Source organism: Lasioglossum baleicum, chromosome 3, assembly GCF_051020765.1.
Source record: "Lasioglossum baleicum chromosome 3, iyLasBale1, whole genome shotgun sequence".
Taxonomy (NCBI): domain Eukaryota; kingdom Metazoa; phylum Arthropoda; class Insecta; order Hymenoptera; family Halictidae; genus Lasioglossum; species Lasioglossum baleicum.
Genome location: NC_134931.1, coordinates 12,972,892 through 12,997,927, shown reverse-complemented (window position 1 = coordinate 12,997,927; position 25,036 = coordinate 12,972,892). Strand labels below are relative to the sequence as shown.

The 25,036-nt window shown below is 39.4% G+C and overlaps 2 protein-coding genes across 19 annotated transcripts in view; both read right to left on the bottom strand.

Moving 5' to 3' along the window:
• The window catches only part of LOC143221949 (uncharacterized), a 291,787-nt gene that overhangs the window by 165,763 nt on the left and 100,988 nt on the right, over positions 1–25,036 (bottom strand). The gene's annotated exons all lie outside the window — the stretch shown is intronic.
• Positions 17,055–25,036, bottom strand: part of Nt5a (5' nucleotidase A) — a 128,463-nt gene continuing 120,481 nt past the window's right edge. For both annotated transcript variants that reach the window (XM_076447695.1, XM_076447694.1), the window contains exon 4: positions 17,055–20,139. The gene's annotated coding sequence lies outside the window, so the exon portion shown is untranslated. The remainder of the gene's footprint in view (positions 20,140–25,036) is intronic.

Here is a 25,036-nt window from a genome sequence, read left to right as displayed (position 1 = left end):
CGGTCCTCCGCCCAAGCAGCAGAAAGACCGTGTTCCCTTCCTTCTCGTTTTCTGCGAGAAGGTTCACCTGGCGGAGCAGTTCGGTCCACGAGCCCTTATTTGCAAGCAGGAGTGGGTTATCCGACGGGTCTGGTGTCTCGCTTGCCCGCGATGAACACGGAATAAATTGGGAAGAGAGCGCGGTTCCTCCAGACGAGCACGCCTCGTCATCCGGCACGTGCTGGCCCATTCGCGAAACCGGTTTCGCCGCGGCTCGACCATCGCAACGTCTACGCTGTGCTGTAACGATCGATCCCTGACGAATTATCGTCACTAACCCGAACACTTCCCGCCGAGAAAAGATCGACGATATACGGATTTCACCGCCGCACACTGCGGAAAAAAGTCGATTTCAAAATTTTACGTGCAATTTCTGTTGTCCGACATAGTTCAAGGTATGAAGAATAAGGTTTCCGTATTGTTTTTATATTTGTACACCCATGAAATACCCCGTTTCATCGAAAGTCGAGAGATTTCACAGCGCACTTTGCGTTCTTAACCACTTGACGTATTTTAACGAGTCACACTCGTTATGTAGATTTTAAACGAAGTCTAACAAATATGAATGTTACGCGTTTCTTTTCAAATGAAATAAGATTTGATTCGCTTGTAATCAATATTTAAGCATTAAAATACAGATAGCCATACAAAAAATATAAATTTTCTTTTCTCTTGTACGACATTTTTGGAGATAAAGACGTTCTAATCACTGTAACTGTGAAGAAAATGATACGGCAAGGGGTTACACAGTCTCCAAAACAGCTGATTCATTAGCGACTTTCAAGTGTTTTCAGGAAATTGTGTAAATGCTTACACTGCAGGAGTTTTTCAAATAGGTGTACAGAGCACATTCACACAGATTTCATTTTGTTATCATCTACATTAGTATAGTTATTAATACTTGAACATCACAATAATTCTGAACAAGAATCACAATAATTCTGTAAGTTTTTTACAATTACAATACTACATTGACGATTTTGTTATACTATTGATAAAGTAATCGAATTGTGATCATAGTGCAAAAGAAAGTATTCCCAGATTTGCACAGATTGAAGATTTATAATTTATGTAGTCATACAGGTTTTTCACTCCAAATTCACACTTTTGTAGATCGAATTTACCTTTTTGTAAGACAACATTCATCCTGTAGATGACTCAAAAGCGAAGTAATGTGTCAGTGTAATAATAACTGAACATCGGGTGTATTTTTGTTAAAGTAGCTGAACACTGAGCCTACCGAGCCCCAAAAGCGATTAAAATGTTTTAGCTTATAAAAATGACAAGGTTCTATTTATTTATATTAAGTACAATTTTTATTATAATATATGTTTGCAATTTCCGTGTAAGCAGCTTTATAATTTCAAGTAATTGTAAACTGAAAAATATCAACTCGGTCATTTCACCGGCAGTGATACGTTTAGCGTTGAGAAAACCAATTTTTAGAAAAACTTGAGTTCCCGAAGGGTGAATGTAGGTCTCTGACCGAAAAACCGGGTTGTTACTAGTCGGAGTTCGAAGTGTGAAGCTGTGATTGAATCGTGGCCGTTGTTCAAATAGCTCGTTTTACACGCGAGGTTAATTATCGGCGGTCTTGAAAGGGTTCCTTGTTACGGTCCAATTAACGGTCGAAGGTCGGGCAGCCGTTTTGCTCATTTTCCGACAATTTGGCAGTCCCGTGCTGTTTATTCGACACGAACGGAACGGTTCATTTGTAATCGCTCCGGAAAATACGCTATGGAAGACAGTGTTTTAAGTGTTACACGGTTGTTTCTCGAACCAGTGAACCTGGAAATATACAACCCGCTGGTTTCCAGCGAGCAGACACGCATAATTCAGCGTTTTCCGATGGTTGATTCAAGCATCGCGCACCGGTACCGAATCTTTGCACCGTGTAAACATACGTGTGGTCGGTGCATAGGATGGTTAACGAAGCTGCACACACGCCAACGGGGAAAAACCGATGCATTTTTGGTAGGCAGTCAGCATTGAAAAAGAGAACTTTTCAACGAGCCGGTGAACGAAGCACGAAAATACGCGAGTCTATGGTCGGTATCGACTTGGTGCACAAAAACATGCAGCAGTTTGAGAAATAATTCTTCTACAGAGAGTTGCTAGCGTGCTGTACATTAGGACATATTGTAATACAGAAAATATAAATATTAACAAAATAAATGATCACACACTACAATGCTCCCAGCGTCCTCCTTTTCGTAACACTAGAATTCTAAAACAAACTAGTGTGATAATGAATATCTTTACGTGAATATTAAATTTCACTGGCACTGTGAAACATAATAATTTTATTAAAACGGCATTCCGTATTCCATTAATGGGTCTGCCGAGCACCAAACGAAACAAAACGTAGATTAAAATGTATTGAAACCTTCGAATACACAGGATTTTAGAGGTTCGTTCATGGCAGAAAAGCATAAATTCCGCAGTTTAATTATTATTCAATGAATGCAGAATACCGCACCACGAAACATAACATAATTTCGATGTGGCTGTAAATATTTATTCGGCTCAATCGCTGAGAGGTAAATAAATGTTTCATTGAACGTATTAACCTGCTTTAGTTTTGAAACGATTTCCAATTGTAATTATAAATGAAATTTTCAAATATTGGGTCGACCAAAAAGGGTTCTCAAATGTTTTACTGCTGTAAAGAAATATTTCTTTTCTGACTGCTAACAACAACAAACCTTAATGAAATAAAATAGAACTCAGCCTCTTTATCTTAAATTATACATTTAATTTATCTAATTATTACATTCGTTGCAGAGTGTACTGAAAATGCTACCATTTCTTCCTTGGTGTACAGCATATTTCCATTATTATACACAAGTCCGAAGATGCCTTCTTTTCACCAATCCGAGTGAAGTCAGCTCGTAATCCGTGTTATTCGTTTCGCATGAAAAATTGTACGCGTGTTGCTCAGACATGAAAAATAATTAGCATACGCTATGTTTTTGACGGAGAGCGTACAAGCCTAAACTGACCGAACACCATAATCTGAGTCCAACCATTAGACATTTCGCTATCCGACAGCCCGCGACGGTTAATCGTATGCTTAGTTATAGTGGTCTCCACTCCAGTAACCTGAAACGGCCAGGCTTTATTCACAGAGTATTACACAAAGTGGTATCGATTCGAAACACACGCACGCAACACGACGGCAACGATATGTATGGGTGTGGGGCGTGTGTTCGCGAGCGATGTACACACGGCAGGATTCCGGCGAGCTTCGATGTATCCAATTAGAGCAATTTAGGTGAGTGGAAAAAGGATGGCTGCGAGGACCCTTGCAATGTAATTTCCGACCGCGAAACGTTGAGCCATGAGCCAAATTCGAGAACGAATCTCTCCGTGTAACCGGCCGCCACTTCTTTTCACTTCCTCGTCATTCCCGTAGCTTTTGTGAAAAATTATACCGGTCAACCCACTCGTCGGAAATATGCGAAAAAAATCCCCCAGAGGATCCGTCGCGACGCACAATGGGTCAAACGGTCAAACTAGGTGGAGAAGAACTCAAAGTTCTGATGCCCTCCTATTATTTAATTTCCTGGATGGCATGGTGAATTTTTTCATCTGCGACAGACAGTGAAATTATCCGTGAACTCTCTGTTTTGGTTTTGTAGAAAAAAGTTTTTCGAAAAGGCGTAGTTAAACTTCACCTGAGGAAACCAAGAATTTTTAATTGTTTCAATCCATTGGTTCAAAAGTTATAATTGTTTAAAGTTCAGCAATTTTTACCGTCTTTGGCGGTAAGGCCGCCGCCATCATGGTATGTAGTGAGCGTGGCACTAGAAGTACACGATTATGTCGATAACGTAGGTTTCTAACTGAGGCAAACTTGGACTGTACCTTTTTCTTTGCAATTCTGTATATTTTAATTACTGTGCAATGACAGCTTGTCGCAGAACAAAGTGACATCACCGCGTGATTGTGCTGCCGTGAAAATCGCCGAACTTTAAACACGCGTAACTTTTGAACCGGTGGATTCCTAACATTAAAACTTGGATTCTCGGCATTTACTGATAAGAGATCGACAGAATTACATTTAAGAAAGTTAAATATTTCTGGTTTTCTCAGGTGAAGTTCGGCCAAAAATATTTACTCTACCAACTAATATAAGAAGTAACCAATTATAATTGATGCGATAATAAATGAAGTTACTTAAAAAAAGAAAAATCAAAGTATAATTTGTGCCCTTGTGCCACTTATGTATTTATCATTTAAACATACTCCAGTACATTGCCAGCAAGGGTTCTAGAGGAGCAATAATAAACTTTCCGCGCTAGGAACGGAAGTCCTAGAAGGAAGATTCGGGAAACTGTGCAATGGTAGAGTTAAATGGTCGCCTCGGAAACTCTGCAAATCAACGTTTGAAATTTTGATAAAAGTTGGAACTATCTCTGCTCGCTCTAGTCGAGCTGTCGTTGACATATTTTTGAATATCGGCGAGTCAGCAACTTTTGCTTGGTTTTTCGATCGTGTCGGTACTGTTCTGCTAGAGGAAAAAAACGAATTGAAAGTGCAAAATGTTAAAGTAATGATCCGTCGATTTTGCGTTTGGACGAGTGGACTTTGTGGAAGTATTCTTACCTCTTTTACATTCTACGGGGAACTCTATCTATCCATTTTCTGTTTTTAAATACTATAAATCGTTTGATTTGTATTTAAACATGTCGAACTTTGATGTATTTGGTTGAAATAGAACATTTCGAAACACAATTTGTCGAATAAAGTGAAACCGAGTAGGTTATCACTCCAAGATCTTCGTGTAACTATTCCTGAGGAGTGTACGAGAGTTAAGTAGAGTACGCCTCTCGTGACCAGACATGGCGTGCGAAAGGAATTCTAAAGATACTAAAAGTGCACCTAAATAGTTAGTAAAGCTAGGAAGCCTGTCTACAGGTTCATAAAACATGGAAAGTTTCAAACATAACCAGCGAAAGATAAAAGGAGCAAACGAAGAACGTTTGGATAACGAAGATTTACATCGAAGCCTTAAATGTCTATAGAACATCATGTTAAAAATGTTATGAGTACTCTTTCTACGTATCAGAACATATTCAACATGTTCAGTCTTACAATCAATAACACAATTCGATTAAACAAGCAACAACTTCGATAATATTTTATTATTTTCATTCCAAGAATTCCTTCTTCAATATAAAATGATAGCTATACAATCGTCGTTAAAGTAAAATATAGGCCAAAAGAGAGAAAAGAATTTTTGGTGTATGACGCTTCATTTTCGAGAAAAATGAGTTGGCAATTTGTCAAGCTCGCGTGCATGAGCTTTTGCAATAGGAGGAAGTAATAAGTTATGCGCAGACATTTCCTATTCGGAAACACTTTCAGAAAACTGATCTTAACAAAACTGATCTATATTATTTTATCAATTAATTTATAGGTTGAATTAAGAAATGAACGTGAAGAATCAGGCAACCACGATCTTCGGAGGAAAATTTCGTTCTCCAAGTAATGGTCTCTCTGGATGCAAATAACTTTTGTTCCAGGTAGCTTGTTTGAAATAGTTTGGCTACCAAGTAAATTCAGATCGATATTCCATTGATGCAGTCACTGCTTTTCATTCGTATTAAATCGAGCTATTCACTATGCGGCACGGTTGACCAGTCGGTACGTATGAAGATGATGATTCGAACACGTAGAGATACATAGAAATGTTCATACAGAAATTGTTCGCTTCCGCGGGGACTGTTGCACGGTGAATCAAACTCATTCTCGAGTGTGAACGTGCTTCTAAAACTGAAACAACACTGCGTTTAAACAGTTGATAAACAAAACTGTGAGAAGTCCCACGCGTTTGGATTAGGCCTGGGTTATAGGTCCAATTGTACCTATGAATGCCAAGCACAGGTGTGGAAAGAAGGGTTCATGAGGCCCCTGGGAGGTGGGGTTTTAGTGATTTTAGGGGTGTTTTGTTGTACCTAGCAGTATCTAGCAGTTCATGAAGATTTTAGCACAATTTGGACGCTTAAAGGTACAACAATGTAGGTCGTTGGATTCGTTTAGACGTCAGCTTCAATATTACGAAGTCAAAAATATATATTGATGTTTAAAAATTAAAGGTGACCTCGATATTTTATAGAATAAACATGTTTGTATTGAATTATGTATTTGGAACTCAAAAGATATTCCATGTGAAGGCGAAATAACTTCGACAACTTTCATTAGACCATTAAGAATTACTTGTTCAATGAATGACGAACTGTAATTCTAAATTTGAGGTATGCATTTTCAAGGTAAAAGAATGCTCTTCACTTAAAAAAACAATTTTCTTTCGAAATATTAAATAGGTTCGGCAGGGTTCATAAAAAGAATATTAGCAATTCTTTCGATTGAAAATCATGTTCACAAAATGTTCATTTCTAAATGCTTGTTCAAATTATAAATTTTATTGAATTTCGTTAAAATCGACATTTTCGGCATTGCTAAACATTTATTTGATTTTGTACCAAATGAACTGCTAGATCGACCGTTCGGCATTCGATGGTCAAAGCTTTTGTCCAAAGCTTTGACTGATGTTTTTCCCAAGAATCCTGTATCGTCTGACAAGTGGAAAGCACAGTTCGCATAAACCGTCACGCAGAAAACACTTTCGAGGGCCAGCAAAACGGTCGGCGAAACCGTAATCCGAGGACAGTTCCGTTCGACGAGAGACACAGTACCCCAGAGAGTCTCGGTTGTCAGTCAGCCTGTTGAAACAAGTCTGAAAACCCGGATCGAACAATGTCCGCGAGAAAAACCTGAAGCGGGCGATTCGTACGAACGGAAAATTCATTAGTCTTAGCGAGACGTGTCCAGCGAGTGTTTCAAAGGGTGGAAAAACGGGTGGCTAATGACACACACCGTGGACGACGACGCGACGGCACAATGGAATCCGTTTTGCGCGAGGAATCCGGGGCCGGTAGTTCGAGAGAGACGGGTCTCTTCGGAACGCAGAAACGCAGAAACGGGTGCCGGGATCGATCGGCGAATTTCCGAGGAGCGAGAACGATCCGAGGAAACGGCGGACCATTAAAGCAGGGCGCAGGGCAACGCCGAGGGGAGCAGGAATCCGGGGAGAGGACGTATCGTCGGCTCTCCTTGTTCACGGAACAAAAGCCTGGCAAAAAGAGCGCGGCGAGAAGGAAATTCCCCTTGACGGATCTCGAGGATCGAGGCAGGAGAGCGAGATCTCCCAGGCAAACGTTCCTCTCTGTCCGCGTGCGCAACATCCCGCCAACCTGAACCACGAATTCCGTGTAAGTCGTTAGCAGGCAAGAAGAGGAATCCAAGAGCCGCTCCAGAACGAAATAAATAGGCGCAACTCGGTGAAACTCGTTTCTCGCTTGGCCTAGGCAAACAGAAGCACCAAGGAAACGGGAACTTACGGTGTTTCTTGGCTCCTACGGGTCTACCGAGCCTTGCGACACCCGGGTACAAGGGACTCCGACCTGGCACAGGTAGCCCTCGCTAGCAATCAGCGTAGGTAGCTTCGTTCGCCGGACAGGCGCAAACTGAGTTTCGGTTTAATGATGGAATTCTACAATCAAATTCCTATGGGCTAGGTCGTTCGGAAAGCAATTTCGTTTTTCGTGTTAAGATGGCATTAATTACTTAACCTTATTTTGAATCGCAAAATCGTAGTATATCTTGACAGTTGACATTTCGAACTCAAAGCACGCATTTCCATCGCCCTTTGCATTTTTTTACAGCAAGGGTAAAAATGCAGTGCACAAATGAAAAAGTTGTGTGCTGTTTCCGGAGAGAATGTACCATCGCGGATTACCATTTTCTTTTCGATCTTTCAACATTCATTATGCCGCGCAAATTTCTTTTCAAATAAAGTCGTGAAAGTCATGGAACTCAATCTTTTGCTAATGAAGAACAGAAATTCTACGAGCATGGGATCTTCAAGTTACTGATAAAACTTATTCTAAATGGTAAAAATTTGGCTTTTATTTTCTCTTGAGAAAACGAGATGAATTTCCGAACGACAATATTATGCGAAAACTTCAGGATCGATATGTCAGTTACGGTGGGTGATCAAGTTATTATACACAAATGATAAAGTTACATAAAAAAAAGTAACTCCTTATTATACGAAAATATTATAGACAGGGGTGGAATAAAAGGAGTATATACGTCTATTAAAAATTATCTCCACAAACAAAGGATTGTGCTATATATAAACTGTAAACCCTTTCCTGTACGATTCATAAACTTGGGGGTCTCGTAAATAAACATCTACGATTCGTGATCTACGTACCAATCGAAAGAATACCATAACGAAACGTATAAATTGTCTGCTGGAGTTGTTTGTTTTTGTAATTACTTTCGGAGGAGCTTGCAATTTGTTGCTAAATTATATGAGCAACCATCTCAGAAGTATTGGATTGAAATGTTAGAATTTAAGAAACGAGTTTCCGGGAAAAATCCGATATTCATGTTACAGAATCTGATATCTCAGGATAAGCTATAGCTTAAGCACTTTGGCGCCGAACTGTCTTCGAACTTAAAGTGCGTCGTGGCTGCGTGTGGGAGTGGTTTAGTCGACTGACATTCAGACGGAAAAAGAGGAGACACGACGACGCCAAGATAAAAAGACGTACCAGGAAATATGGGAGTTCCTCCGTTTTATTTTCCATTCCTCTCTCAGTTTATTTTCCTTCGGACTACATCGCAGTCATTAATTGTTAGTCTGCGGATTTCCAATATTTATCACGTCCACGATTATTTGTAATCGAGACGTTTAAAGAAATAACAAACTTGATGATTTATTGATAAAACTTGATAATTAAATAACAAATTTTTTGAAGAATTAAAAACGATAGAACAGTATCTTTTACGTTCCTCTAATGTGTTCATGTTTTAAATTACGCCTGCTCATTTCTGTCATAAATGTATAAAATCCGCTGTCCAGTTTCACCATTTTAATAAATGCAACGTAAACCTTGTACGAAATGTTAAATAATATAACACAAAGAGATCTCGTTAGCCAAACGCGTATTGTGTATATTACGAGTTACTGTTTTGAGAATCATGATACACGAAACTTGCTTGTTTCTCTTCCCAGAAAATGCAGAACGGCCACGCAATATTTCCACAGAAGAAAGACTTGCAAAGAAAAAAAATGTGTCGAGAAATTGTAAAAGATCTAGGATCCCTATACACGGCGAGAAATCGATATGCGAGGAACAGAGCATTAAAAGATCAAGGTTAGTCAAGATGTGGCTGCTTTGAGCTTACTGCGAGCACTCTCTCCGCGATGTAGGAAGATGAGGCCACCTGGCATAGTGCCTACTGGTGTGCCAATCCAAATAGGCAAATTTACTGCGTGCTTTTTGCGCTCGTTCGTGGGTGAAGGGTAACGTTCAGGAACACGGATGGGTCAGCAAATTGTTTTTTGAGTAAATATAACCCACTTTTTTTGCCATCTGCGCACTTTCCATCCTGGCTGAGGCTTTCAGGAGTTACCAAGTCAGTTTCCTGAATGTAAAAGCAACTGTTTTTAAACTTTATAAAACATGCAAATCGTGCCCCATAAAACCGGCAGTACATCTTCAGTTCGACATTCCAAACCAGTTCCCGAAGATCTCTATGAATATTGTAAAACGAGTCGACTGATTTTCGTATAAAATTTACGATCGTATAAAAGTATCGATGCAATTGTAACTTATAGAAGTAGCATGCAACGAAAATCGTTAACGAAGAATATGGTGTATTTCAGCGAAGTTTCTCGCAACTTTCCAAGTGAAACAGAATATCGGAGTTTCTCGGAGCAAAATTACCAAATAGTTACTATTTGCCACAGCGAAACGGAACTTTCCACAACAGAGTCCTCCAAACGTTCTCGGAATAGTTAAATAAGAAAATTATTACGCCTCGATTCCCTCTGATTCCGCCCGCGTCGGCTTTATTGTTTTCCGATCCGAGAGTTACCGAAAGGAGGTACGAGTATCCCAGATAAGCGGTATAGAAGATTTATCCAAGACGGCTAGCGTGTTTCCAATTTTACTGTCGAGCTTTATATCGAGCGGGAAGGAGGAGCCGGTCTGGAAAAACGATAGAAAACCGACGGGAGCCACCGGACTGCCGAGCTTTCGACCAAGACGTCGCGTCGTCGCGCGGAAAACAGAGCAAAACTTTTCTCGAGTGACTCTTTGGAGTAATCGAAGAAGCCTGAAGGAGCCGAAGGGAAGCATGCGAAAATACTAGCCGCAAGGGAGAAACTGCGAATCACGGCCGGGGGGATCCACTTCAGCCTTCTCAATCCTCGTTGCCGGTCGCATTGAGAACAAGAACAATGGGATCGTGATTATTTCCACGGCTGACTTTTCCGCGGATCTGCCAGTGGACTTCGAGAGTCCGGTGAATCGGATTAGCTTTCGTTCCCCATCGTTCTCGACGAAAAAATATCCTGGCTAGGCCCGCGAATGCGAGGAACCATGATATCCAGGAAAATTAGTGATCCCATTCGCCGGAATAACGCACAATCAGGAATGTTGAACGAATATTTTTCCATGCTAATCCTCTACGACAGTGGTGGTGAATCTATGACACGCGGGTCAGATACTGACCCACGAAGGCTTCGTAAGTGACCCACGCGTTTATTGTAATATTCACCTGCAAAAGTCAAAGTTAAGGTGGATTGGGATAAGTCCATCTCTACGGGGCAAGTCGGTTAATTGGTTATTTTTATTATAATATGAACGAAATTTCTCTGGCTTGTATTTATTAATGTAGTATAAGTTAGTATGAACTATTGTACATAGATGTCGCCCAAGAATAAAGGTGTTTTCCACGCTTAAATCAACCAATGCCAAACAGTCGCGTGCGAGGTACACGTACAACTTTGAGGTTACCCTGAACGTTCAATAGTTTACAAGTTATTAATATATTCTGTGTTGTTATTTTAGGTAAGTACAACAAATATTGATGTAGGTTTACATTAAATAAACCGTTTTTATTGTATTTTTTAAAATTTATTGAGAAAAACACCTAAGATGATCTTGCCCCGTAAATATTACTACACGGGGCAAGTCCATACTATCACGGTGGGGTAAGTATGTATGGGTAACTATAAAACTAAAAAATATATTTAATGCAATAAAAAGCATTTTGTAGCAGGCTTGATAATAATTCTTTTCTTCTCTAAAACTTCGTTTTAATATCACTGTATCCCCTTTCATATTTCAGCATAAAAGTACATGTCTGTTTAAAAATGGATAACTATAAAACTGAACAATATATTTAATGCAATAAAAAGCATTTTATAGGAAGCTTGATAATAATTCTTTTCTTGTCCCGTAGCACTTGAAACAAGGTTCGAAAGCATTTTTAACTCTCAGAGACGGACTTGCCCCATTTTCGGGGCAAGTGCGTCCTAGTTCACACTTTGTCCTATTAAAATCCCATTAAAATGATAATTTTCAAGCAAAATTAGAACCCTACATAATACTAATTCATCAGTAATAACTGTGGCAAGAGTTTGATACCAAGAACGGTAAGTTTTTACACACCAGACTGAAAATACATCAGTTTAAAGTCCAACTATGCAAAAACTAGGCCGGACATACTCCACTCCATCTTATAAATCAAAAAGGAAACTAAAACCTGTTTTTTTTAATTATTTCAAAAGTGAGAACCGAAAAGATTCAACTGTCAACTTTATCTTTTAACAAAAATTCTAATTGAAGCCACTGACTTATGACCCACGGGCTAGTATTTAAAAAGGAAATAAAAATAATTAACCCACTCTTGAAAAAGGTTCGCCATCACTGCTCTACGACAAAAGCGGTGACTACTAAATGCGCGCTGTACATGTATAAATATGGCGCAGGTAAAATTCGAAATTTCGCTGGAAAAATTCCTGGCCTCTAAAGGTTGAAGGATTATTTATTTTACAAATGAAAGGTGAGGGTTTAAAATAGCACGGTGAATCTACGTCATTTTTTCGCGTAGGAAATTCTGTTGGCTCTCGTTTCCTTTCGAGATCCTATGCTTGCACTGACTTTATTAATCAAGTATTATATTCAAACTTTTCTCAAACTTCATCAAACTTTTATCGAATCGATAAAAACAATCACAGATTGCTGAACAGTGGCAATGTAATCAAATGGGATACACGGACACATTGCCAGCGTCGTTGTCGAAGACATGTCAAAAGTCGTCGAGCATATCGGACAGGTTCACTATCTTGATTGTTTCCCGGACGAGGGGGTCAGAAAAAGGCAATTTAGAATTCGTTAGGTGGGGTAGATAAAAGCGAAAGAAACAGCCGAAGACTAAAGCGACTCTCTGTTCCCCAAAAACAGAATGACGTTGCAGTACGTGGCAAACTTTAACTTATTTCGCTGCTTCCTTTCGTGGCTGATCGAGCACCGTGGAACATGAAAGATATATTCTTACAGATGGGCAGAGTTTATCGGCTTCTCCCCGTGTCAGATTTTCTACGAGACAACACTGCGGTCGAAGATCGATGAATTTATCGGGTTACTCCGCGGAAGGTCGAAGGAAAGGCAGGAGAAGACTCGAAGTTTTCGGGCAGACATCGAGGCGAATCTTTCGACTCGAGTACCAAAAAATATTTCGATTGATTTCTAATAATCATTGGACAACACGTGAAACATGTAAATTAAAAATGTCTAACTTTAATATTTCATTAATGCACACGGTTTCCTTCAGCAATTTCAACACACTTTTATAAAAATGTTCATGAAAATAAAAAATTTTGTTCTCCGTAAATTTACTTAATTTAAAATAAATTTTGTTTCACAGAGAGAACGAGAAATTTCCAGATATTGTTACGAGAGTATAAATACTGTTAAAGCTAATACCGTTGAATTTTCCTGATCGCCCACGCGTTGAAACGTGCGCGAATGGGAAAAACATATATGTACATACAGTCACTGACAATTTAAAGTGGACACCCTTAAAAATCGCATAACTTTTTAGAAATTGGACCAAAGGACTTGAATTTTTGTAAGGTTTTAGACCGGTTAGTTCGCTACAGAATAAGTAAACAAAAATTTAATACGATTGCAATTGGTAGGAATTATACAAAATTTTTAAAAATGATGTTTTGTCAACTTTTTTATCTGGGCCTGTAACGATACTTTAAAAAATGCGTTTTATAGATTTCGGTAACTTATATGCATACTGAAAATTTCATCGAAATCGGTCTACATTGCAATGAGCTACATACGTTTAAAGATGATCACGTAAGGGCGAAATGCCCTGGCAAGGCTGAAAATCTGCGACTTTCACCCTTAAGCTCTCATCTTTAAACGTATGTAGCTCATTGCAATGTAGACCGATTTGGATGAAATCTTCAGTATGCATATAAGTTACCGAAATCTATAAAACGCATTTTTTAAATTATCGTTACAGGCCCAAATAAAAAAGTTGACAAAACATCATTTTTAAAAATTTTGTATAATTCCTACCAATTGCAATCGTATTAAATTTTTGTTTACTTATTCTCTAGCGAACTAGCCGGTCTAACATCTTTAAAAAAATTCAAGTACTTTGGTCCAATTTCTAAAAAGTTAGGCGATTTTTAAGGGTGTCCACTTTAAATTGTCAGTGACTGTATATTAGCATCAAGCGTTCCAACATTGAATTGAACTTGTTCAGAAAAGTCGGAAAACAAACGGAACCATAATTGCGTTTCTTTCGCTGCGGGCCGCGCGCTCGTCGACACAAATTAAAGCGAACTTTTGACAGACGGAAACGAACAAAAATCTTTGAAACGTTAAACGAATTGCTCCTCCGGCAGTGTAACTTCGTGAACGATAGACCGCGGTTGGACTGGTTGGCCCACTTCGTCTGTGAAAAAATAACGAGAACGAAAAATGTCAGCGATAAACCGTGCCGGGTTTATTGCGGAACGATAACAATATTCTCTTTGTCGTGGAACACGCGTGGCGAAGCAAGGGTACGGGGTGGACGGGAATTAACGAACGATTCGCGGAAGTCAACAAACCATTAAGATAAAGAACCGAGTGTCCATCAAGCTTCTATACTAGACGCGTTTGGCCGTCGGGTATTTAATCAAGACTCCTGTATCGTTCGTACGGTACCCCGTAATGGATTTTCGCTATAGCGAATCGAAACCTGATAGCCAGTCAACAACACTTTCCATAAAGGAAATAGAAAATTAGATTCAGGGAACAGCTAGAACAAAGAGAGGACAAGCTGAAATAAGCGGGACAGAACCGATTCGATCGACGGACGATTATTTTACGAAGAAATCGATATCGGTTAGTAAAGAGCTGAATTGCAGGACGCAAAAAGCGAACAACGATTGGCATTTGTCCGGCGCCAAACGAAATAAGCGGTGACCTACGTCTGTCTTAACTGCACCGCTTCTACTGTGTAATCCTCGCTCCCTTCCTGACCCGGAAGTCAACATCGATCGTTTCGAGAAGTGCTGTTTAATCTCCAGATTGCCAGGTGCAGTAGATTTCGCGTATCATACGTTTCTTCAGTCTGTATATTTTTGCATAAATTTTTGTTTTAATTTTATGCATTCCATACCAGATTTATCTGCAAATTAGAGCATGATCCATTTTCGCAAATGCAGCCGACGACGACGTATAGTTGTTTAGCACTCTAAAAGGTTTAATCAGAATCTTTGTACGACAGTTATGGAACAGTTATTTTCGGAACCATTTCCAGCCCTGGACTTGACTATTGCACTTGACCATGTACTTACACGGTAGTGTTCAATTTGCTCGGACATAATGTGCATTGTTCCTCGATTCTTAGACACTGGCTGTTTAGTAATACTGCACAGCTGTCCAAGAACCAGTTTATGACTTTCAGGACCTGCATTATAACGGACCCAATGCGCGACGGTCGTGACGATTATCGACTACCTGTGCTAGGTCGTAACAAACGTTAGTTGCAAACTGTACTCTCTAGTAGTCCTAGGGGCCCTGCAAAGCGTATCGATATTGAACGCCCGTTGAGACCAAACAGAGCCCCGGCAATCAATGAAACTGACAATGAATGAAGTAAAGCATATCGATCTAGATTCCTGGCGAAACTTTCAAGGTAAGCGAAAAACTGCCGAACTGGGTCAGGAAAATTTCTCGTTCTCAATCTAATTAAATACTATCCCAGTCAAATTAATCCTCCCCATTCCCTACTTCTATTTTAATTAAATTCTATTCAATACTAAAATGCTGTTTCAGCTAATTAATCCTCCACTCAGAATACTCTTTGTAATCTATCACCGTACTATTCATAAAGAGAGAAAATATTTTCTTTTTAACGAAATTATTATAGTTCAAATATGAGCAATTTGGCGAGAAATTCAAAAATGCTTTTCAGGTCCACTGTGCGAGTAAATACGCAATGAAAAAATGTTGCGGTCCACGGGAAACTGCGGAACAAAAGGGAGCCTCTCGGGTTAAGCTCCCAATATTTCAGAGGACTAGCTCTAGCTTGTTTATTTGGGCGAGGGGCCCTTAGAGCCGTGATTTTTAGGGTTCTCAAGAAATCCTGTGATCTTGGAGGGAACCTTTGCGAAACGGGGACGCGGAGAATGGTATTGATCTCGGGCCGGCCGTGTGCCGCCTCGCCCAATCTGATCTATAAATCACATTACGTGTCGCGCACGCACGCGGCAACGTAATTTGGCAAACACTCGGAAGCGATTTGCCATTAACCGATACCAAAATTAACTACGCGCGGGAATATCGAGGACTTCCCGAAGACCAGCGTTCCGCGGAAGCTTGAAAAAGCATCTTTAAACCGGTGACTGGCTTCGGCGACAGTCAGCAGAGAGATATGAATATTTAATCCCCCCAGACGACGACGAACGACGTCTCGGTCGTAGACAAATTTCTTCCGGGCGTCCCGAAGTTTAATCGCGTCGACGACGGCTCCGTCGTGGAAATCTCCCGCTGCGTTCTTCCCAGGCTATCGGAGAGTCTCTAAATGCTCTAAACAATGTACACAGAGGAGCCTTCATTGCTACTATCGCGAAATAAAGACTCCACGACGGTGCAGCTTTTACCTTGAACCGTTTCCCCAGATTCCATTAAATCGAGCAACGTTTACGAGGAATTATTTACCGACTTCTTCTGACCATTATACAGAATGGTTTACAGTAGACAAACTTCAAATTGTTTAAGGATGGACTGCTAGAATCGTGTTATTACCTCTAGAACTATCGAGCAATAAATTCAACTGGTGTATATTCTTCTGTAATAATTAAACTGCGGATTTGATGCATTGATGACAAAAACGGCCAAGCACAATTTAAAGCAGTGGGCACATCAAAAAGAATTAAAATTTTCATTTCGGTCCTGTGTCTTGCAGTGAATGCAAAGACAATGTATTCATGCATTCAGAAGAATTTTCATTGTAGTGTGTGCTTCAATAAAGAAGTTTGAAAATTTATAAGTTCAGTTATTCAGAAGAATGTTGAAAAATGTTTGGAAGGATGTTGAAGAAAGCGTTCGCAGAGCGCGACGAGTGCTGATTTCCGAACCGTGCTCCGGAGAAAGATCCCAGCAAATGCGAAATGCCATCGTGTCTGTTGTGAACGGGAATTCAACTGAGATTTAACTGTCCTCACAATTCCAAACTGGATTCGCGAAACCGGCGACTTAACTCCTGAAGAATCCACGCGCATGGGGGAGGACTCGTTCATCCAATAGCTGTCTCCAATGCCGTACCGAAGAAAGCCGTATATCAATAGTAAGCAATAGATATGACTGTGAGATTGATCGAAGATTTTCTGCAGCGAGACGGCATCGCAATGTTCATAGGATTCCAACGCTTTTGTTGTCAATCCTCTCTTCTAACAATGCCTTTACCAGGACACACTGCGAACACTGTATGTACTCGTAAATTCTTATTTTCGTCATGAACTCAGTCTACCGTCTATCCGCAGTCTACATAATTCTTCACATTCTATAATTCTTCTGTGACCTCGATAAATTTTGTGTATAGGTATAAGAATTTTTGTATAGATTTTATTTAAAAAAAAAATTCTTCAAAGGGGGAAGCCGCTGCGCTTGACACGACTATTGGACGATCGGTCAACGCTGTGACGTATTCGAGAATTCCATTAAATCGACAGACTAGTCAGAAGGGCCGTGAAAGGATTTGCTAAACGTAAATCTCTGATGCACGCATCCGTTTATGCGACAGTTTTAGAACTAAAATGCGCGAGCGTTTCCCGCGCTTTGTTTTTGAAATTCAATGTGACCAGTATACAACCGTCGAACCGACCCAGGCGATCGTATTGCGTGACGTGTGTGCGACGGCCGTGCATAATCGATTGCGTCAGATATTAAAACGTAGCAGAAGAAAAAAGTGTAACCGATTGATCGTCATGCTCCGACCGTAAAATATCTTTTATGACGTTCAACGTGTATTTTATTACATGTTGATCATTCGGTCATATCACTAATCGTTGGAGAGGCTAACACGAACGCAACGAGTGATTTCCTGTTAGTTAAGCGTTGAGAGTTATGGGTTTTGAAGAAAGGGTTCGAATGCTGTTTTAACGAGTGAAACATAACATGACAGTATTTTCAAATTCTTTAAGCGTATCCATTATTTCGTACTTCGCGTATTCATTTTTCTCGTAGATGCAAAATACAATTCGCAGTCTACTAATAACGATTGTAAATAGACTGCGGATTTTATGCATTTATGACAAAAACGGGCACGGACAATTTAAAGCAACGGACATGCTAAAAATATTTAAGGACGTCAATGTATTAGTTTCAGCTTAATAGGAGAAGTTAAAGAAGAATGTCCTGCAATCAGTGCGAACATTTTTTATTATGCATAAAGATCCGCAGTTTAATTAGTGGATGCAGTAGCTGTTACTTTGTCCCATTACTCAGCATTTATCTAATTGCACACATTTCTCATGCTATTTTAGGCATGCGGGTAACATATGTCCCATATTCGCTTTCATATCTACGAAGCTAGAAATAGTATTCTGGCTTCAAATACATCCCTGTCACGTTTTTATCGGTATTCTAATCAGGATGCTTTCACTTTCACACCACATATACTAATTAATTCTTTAATATACCTATTTTCACAACCTACGATTTCAACTAATATCAGTCTGGTTTTATTTATCGCGTTATCCGGATTTTTCAATGATAAAAACATCACTATTTCAGGTGGGCGACACGTGTCACCCACGCACTTAAGTACGACAGGGAAATTAGCGCCCCCGTGCGCGGGATGAAATAAATCGATAATCTCATTGACCGATCTAGAATTCCGCGTTCACCGAAGATCTGATTGCAGTGAATATCGGCGCGTCTAATATTCCGCACTCCTAATTGGCGTTTATTATTATTCGACGACACGCTAATAACATTATTCGGCTATATGATAATCATGCTAATTGAAATTCCATCGCGGCGAGTCACGGACTCTGAAATTCAGTGTCGGAGTGAAATTCCGCTCTAAATCACTAGCTTAAAAAAGTTCTAGCGTTCCCTGGAACCCGATCTGGATCCTCTAGAAAAATCATTTTCTTGCTTCTTCTTGTGGCGTCCAGCGAACCACCATAATATTCGGACACTTTTATAAAGGACGGTAACTTTTTTAATATAAGACTTTTTTTGAGAATTTGATGAAGAAGGTGAAAAAATTTTTTAAAACACTGCAATTGGTCGGAATTACAGAGAATAAAATACTAGACGTTGTTTGCAGCTTATTTATTTTGAAAATTTAAAAAATACATCTCGTAGAGATCCGTGTCAATTATACATATCCTGAAAATTTCATCAAAATCGGTCAAAATTGCAATTTTCCACGATTTTCAGCTTATAACTGAAATAAATTTAAGAATTTTTGCATCTTTCAACGCCTGTAGCTTTTTTCCACATTTAAAACGTATATTTTTAACCCTTTCCACTCGGAGCTATTCTAATTCGAAACCGAATTTTTCTTCCGCCCTGAAATATTTTCATATTATACGATTTTCTTAATTTGATGTTAAATAAAACTGATATAATACCTCGTACTTTCAGCAGTTTCTTAAAATATTCAATACGTTTAGTATTTTACTGAATACAAATTTGATAATGCAACAAATATTTTGAATAATGGTACCAGAATTATTAGCGGCGCCAATGAATCACCACTCGAGTACAAAGGGTTAAATTTTCGTACTGGTCCACATAAGAAAGTTATAAACAACAACTACTATTATTTTCTTTGTAATTCCGACCAATAGCAATTTTTCAAGAATGTCTTTTTCATGTCATGTAGTAAACTAATTGCTTTAACTTCTCAAAAAATTCAAGTCGCAGATATTAGAAAAATGATCATACTTTTAAAAGTGTCCGAATATTATCGTGGTTCACTGTATGTATGTATAGACAATTTTAGCAAACAGGAGTTGCTACAATTCATTCCGGGGTTTACTAAATAAAAATTTTCAAACTAGACTCAGAAAACAACGCTTTAGACCAGAAGACTCGTTTGATTTGGTGATTTTCAATGAACTCGATAAAATTCTGACAATCGATCATTTCAGGACTATGCTACAATGTCGAGAACAAAGATTCGTACACGTAACAAGATTGGATTACGCCGATTGCTTCTAGGTATTCGAGAAAATCGAACGAATTCATTGAACACACAGGTTAGCCCGGTCATTAGGGCACGCGCGCGTTTCCGGCATCGAAATCGACTGTCCCGATTCGATCCTATTCGATTCGGCCTTTGGCATCATTGATTTGCAACGGAGGGTGTGGCTACGCTACCTCCATTAACTTCGTTAGTCTCGGTATTCGACTCCCCCACTCTAAATCGTTCACTCTCTCTACCTCCCTCTCTCACTGCTTCACGAATGTCAATTGAACAAAAAACACATACACAGTACTGGATAATGAGAGTCATCGAATACTTTCGAGTGGCGCTTCGTTATAAGTTAATGAGAATCGAAAGTGTCTCCTGGTCAAGCCCTCTTTTCTTCCGTTTGCTAATGATCTATATGTCACGCGGAGGAATAGATCGAGTACTTACTGGGTCATTTGGAAACCCTCGAGGGCGATGATGCAGTCGCGTGTACGTGGAAAAGGTACTCACCTGAAACAAAAGAAATGAAACTTTGTTAAGTGGAGTTTTTTTTGTAACAGCAATGAGAGAATCAGTCGATGGACGAAATGAAATTGCTTTTAGTGTTAGGATTAGCCATTATATGAAACAATCGTATTTTCTATTTGTCGTTTATTAGACAGCTAGTACTCGATTGCAAGATGCAAATCATTTGACTTAGTAAGAACGGATAATAAGGATCGCGTGTCACACACATATTAAACATTTCCGCGGGACTATAATATCCGCTTGTACGCGGAAACTCGATCATCGTGGGAGGAAGTCATCCTTTATACGGGATCAAAAGTTCTAAACTCAATGTCGAACTACATACTGATCAGAATTGTTGGCTATCGATTATTGTCGCGATACGACATAGTGTCACCAGCGGATGTCTGTCGGCAACGACCAAAGCTTTCACGGTAACGATGAGAGAACTCTTGATCAACAATCGTATGGACCAATTAGTTTGTCACAGGTTGTTTAACGAAGTTATATACTGAGTAAGCAGTAACTCTACATCACTCCCTACATCACTATATTATTGTAAAATGTCATTTTCATTACTTTGTCATGCGTTTGTAGAAAGAAAAATGCAATATTTTTAAAAAATTTGTTTAATTCGTTCTCCTTTTAACAAGTAAGAAAGCATAATACTCGGCGATATTATGCTTGTCTTATCAATTGCACACATTTTACAATGAATTCATTTTGTTTTGAATCCAAAGCACAGAAAAATTATCAGTCATGCATTTGCAGAAAGAAAAATGCAATGCATAAATGTTTTTAAAAAATTTGTTTAATTCGTTCTCCTTTTAAGAAGTAAGGAAACATAATACTCTGCAATATTATGTTTGTCTTGTCAATTGCACACATTTTACAATGAATTTAAAGCATAGAAAAATTACAGTTCCGTCATTATTGAAATTTGATATCAGTTCCATCACTATATCATGGAGTTCAACTCTTTCCAGGTTACGGTCACCGGTCGGCATCAAAGAGACCATTGAAAATGCTAGGCTTAATGGCCTTTACCAGCTCTAATGTAAAGTTGATTATTATTAACAACATTATATCGAAAACATCGCCCATCGATTCAAGGTGTATTCTTCGATGAAAATTAGCTCAAATACGTCAGCGTCATAAACTGTGTAATAAGTTGTGAATAACCGCCACTCTAAAAAAACTTCGTGAGACTCAATATATTAGCTCCAGAAAACATTAATCGTAGTTTCATTTATAATGAATAAGACTTTCGCTAGCGGAAACAAATTTCTCTCCGATTTCTATTTCTGTGAGTTAGTTCGTCAAAAAATTGTATTCGTTCAATCACAGTTACTTCTTTCTCTTTGTTTAATTCACAGAAGAATTCGTGTATTAAAACGAATCGTTTAAATTAAAAGTTTGAATTAAAAGTGTATAACCGTGAATTAAACAGGGAAATATAATCCAAATGGTGTCATGTTTGGTATGATTTCGATTCGGAAAGATGTCGCAAAAATGTTGACAAAAGTTTCATTTTGAAAAACCAATTAAAATATCCAATCCTGTTCTACATTTAACACCAGGAACAAGAGATCAAAGAATATTGTCCGAAAACCTGGCAGAAACTCGAAATATGAAAATTCAAGAATCCATGATAATCTGTCAGTAAATTATAGTTAAGAATATGCTGTCGCAGAAGCAGAAGAAATAACGATGTCGAACGGCTAAGAAACAAAAATCATTCTGATTTTTGAAATATTAAAATGCATTTTTGATTTCATAATATTAAAGCTGACGTTAAGACGAATTCAACGAGCTACTATAATACAACCTTGAGCCCATAAATAACGCTAAAATAGTTTTTGCCGACTTTTCGAGCCAAATGCCCCACTGTGCGATGTGCACAAGTGACATGACGTTTCGATTCCCACGTTCTCGCAAATACCGAGATATTACTGCGGCGTGGAGATCGAACTAGTTGTCGAAAATTGATTAGTTATCGATCGGTGGGCACTCGATAATAATGCCGACACAGTAGAGCCGGCACTAGTGCCGAAAGGGTTGATTAGCACGCGGTCGATCGGATTAGCTGCTCGAATCCCATCAGTGGGTCGATCAGCCAGAATAAACGACAAAGGAGGTCCGGATACTTCCGGCTAAAGATACGAGCAGTAATCCACGCGATAGACCGAGCTTCGTTACACCAAGGCGCGAGAGCTTCCAAGGTCCGAGAGTTAAGGTCGCGTCTTTAATTAACTCGGGCTTGCCAGGCGCGGCTTAAAAATAATTAATGCGATTCTATGTAGGCTATCTTTTTCCATTAGCCGCACGCGACCAGCCAGAATGTCGCCGCAAGGGCCAAACAAAAGTCGAGGCGGCGCGGCGCGGCGGAACGACGTCGATTTTGAGGCGCGGCCAGTGATAACTCTGATAAACCGTCCTCGACGACTTCGGGGAACGGATCCAAGAAAGTTCGCGATGATTTATCCGCGCTCGAGGCGGGCGCGGCTGCTAGAATTAATGGATACAATAATAACCGGTAAATGGGACTCGGATATTCATATTTCGTCGGAGATTAACCGCCGGCGAAGTTCTGCCTAAGGGCGAACCAGGTCGAACCGTAAGCGCAAGTAGTAAAACCCCGGCTTAGTCAGACCCCCGCCATACGCTAACCCCGAGTCTGCAGTTCGGCAGGCGTTCGCGACGAAAATTTGCGAGGTCCTTCGCTTTAATTGCTCCGCGAAGGATTTGCCAGCGTTCGAGTGGCCCGCAACGTTTTAATTACGAGACTCTGATTGCGATTCAAGCACGGATAGCCCCTGGAAACGTTTTCGGACTCGCTAAGCTACCGGAAGTGTGGCTGTTAAAAATACCGGAGCACCGCTTGTTAGCCTTATGTTGTTATCGAGTCCGCCGAGTGAATACTTACTCTGTTTCAACATTGCGCAGTTTTTACAAGGAGAGCGAAGTTATACGATGCTTCTGTATTGCGTCACTGTTTCCGGCCAATTAGAACAACGGACCGTTTCATTAACATCGCAAAATCTGACTCTGACGACTTCAAAATTCTATTCTTCGATTTTCTTACAGTACTTGCTTTCGAAAATAACACAGTGTTGTAGGCTAATTCGTAAAGATTTTTGAGTTTACTTAGTGTTATTACTAAACTGCGGATCTCTGTGGAAACTAAAGATTCTCCGCATCGATTATGCAATTTATTCAAAATTGCTATGCCATTCTTAGAAATATTGTTTACATTATTAACACTAGAATTGCCAGATTGCCTTATAATTAGACTGCGGATCTTTATGCAATTATGACTTCTGAAAATTAAAAAAAAAATGCTAGGATATAAAATATGACAGAATTTGACACGATTTTAATTTATTTCAGATCTGCAAAGGCTACTATCACGGAAAATAAGATTCTATTTTATTCCACTTTTTTAAATTTATCTACAAAAGTTAAAAACTGCATAAACACCCGCAGTCTACTTATAATGCATTTATTTAGATTTCGTAGCAGTTTGGTTTAAATATGTACTTCAATAGAGAAGTTCACAAATCAGGAACAAGTCATTTCGACCATCTGTTCGTTTTTAATAAATTACTACGCACTTACGTATTGTATGGGATTATTACATATTGTACGTATATTGTATTGTATTATATATTGTACGAGTCTCGCATACAAAAAGGACAGTGCATCAGATTAATGAGACAGAATTAGTTTAGCCCTACTGTACATGAACATATTATATTGTGCAACTGCTTTAATATTTGGAACAAAGGTTGAAACGTTATGGCTGAATATTTCGGGGAAGCTTGATAAAGATTCTCTGCGTTGCGAAGCACTTCAATCAGCAGCAACTACTGGAACGTAGAAGAGTGCTCGCTTATGACAAAGTTTCAGAGAGACAACTACTATCTAATTGACTAATCTGCGCCTCGGTTTTATACTTTTCGCAAACGGGAAGTTAGCTGCTGATTAGTTAAAGACGCGTTGCACAGAGAAGCGAACGAGCGCATACTGGGGCAGGTAGTTAGGACACTGTGACCGAGTGACCGACGCATCGAGCGAGTCTATCGTAAACCGAAATAGGTTGTAGCTGAAGTGCGTGATACCCCGTGATGCGGAGTTGCACTGATTACTTTTATTGCCGGATAGTTCGACGGTGATTCTGCAATGACTCGGCGAAGTAATATACCGACGGGACGGGATTTTTAATTAAGCGCTGGCCGTCCGTTTGAAGAATGGATGATAAAAGGGATTATATCTAGAAATCGTAAAATTTTCCATTCGAAAGAGGAAATTAGGTCGTACCAGGGAAGAACGAAACAATGCGAGAATTCTGTGCCGGAACAAAACATAAAATAAAGATATACACATTCAATCTTCAAAAACAATTATCTGAACCTTTCAACTGAGCAACTTTTTGATCGTGAATATTTAGGTAACTCAAGAGAAATGAAATTAGCACACCGATAATTATGCTAAAATTAACGTAAATAATGCGATATTATAAAACAAGTTAGTTTATTTAACTTTAAGATACGTTTCGTAGAAGCAACGCTTCAAATATTTTCTTAGTTGCATTTAACTCAGTTTGAGAGCATAGTTCTGTTTAATTTGGTGCATCATTAACTACACTAAGCAGCATTGTTATAATCTACGTCCGTTTCAGTGGAGTAATTGGATTTTAATTATTCCTGATCAAACCGTACCATTAATGCTGCGCGCATAGTCTTCGACCTGCATGAAATCGATGAATTTCAATATTCATATTATAGTCCGTTCGGTTCAATCAGCTATCGATAATAGCGATTCCAAATGGCCTCTGGTCAGGTAAAATGACACGTGAAACCTTTCGAGAAGCGACAGTCACCTTGTGACCCAAAAAACG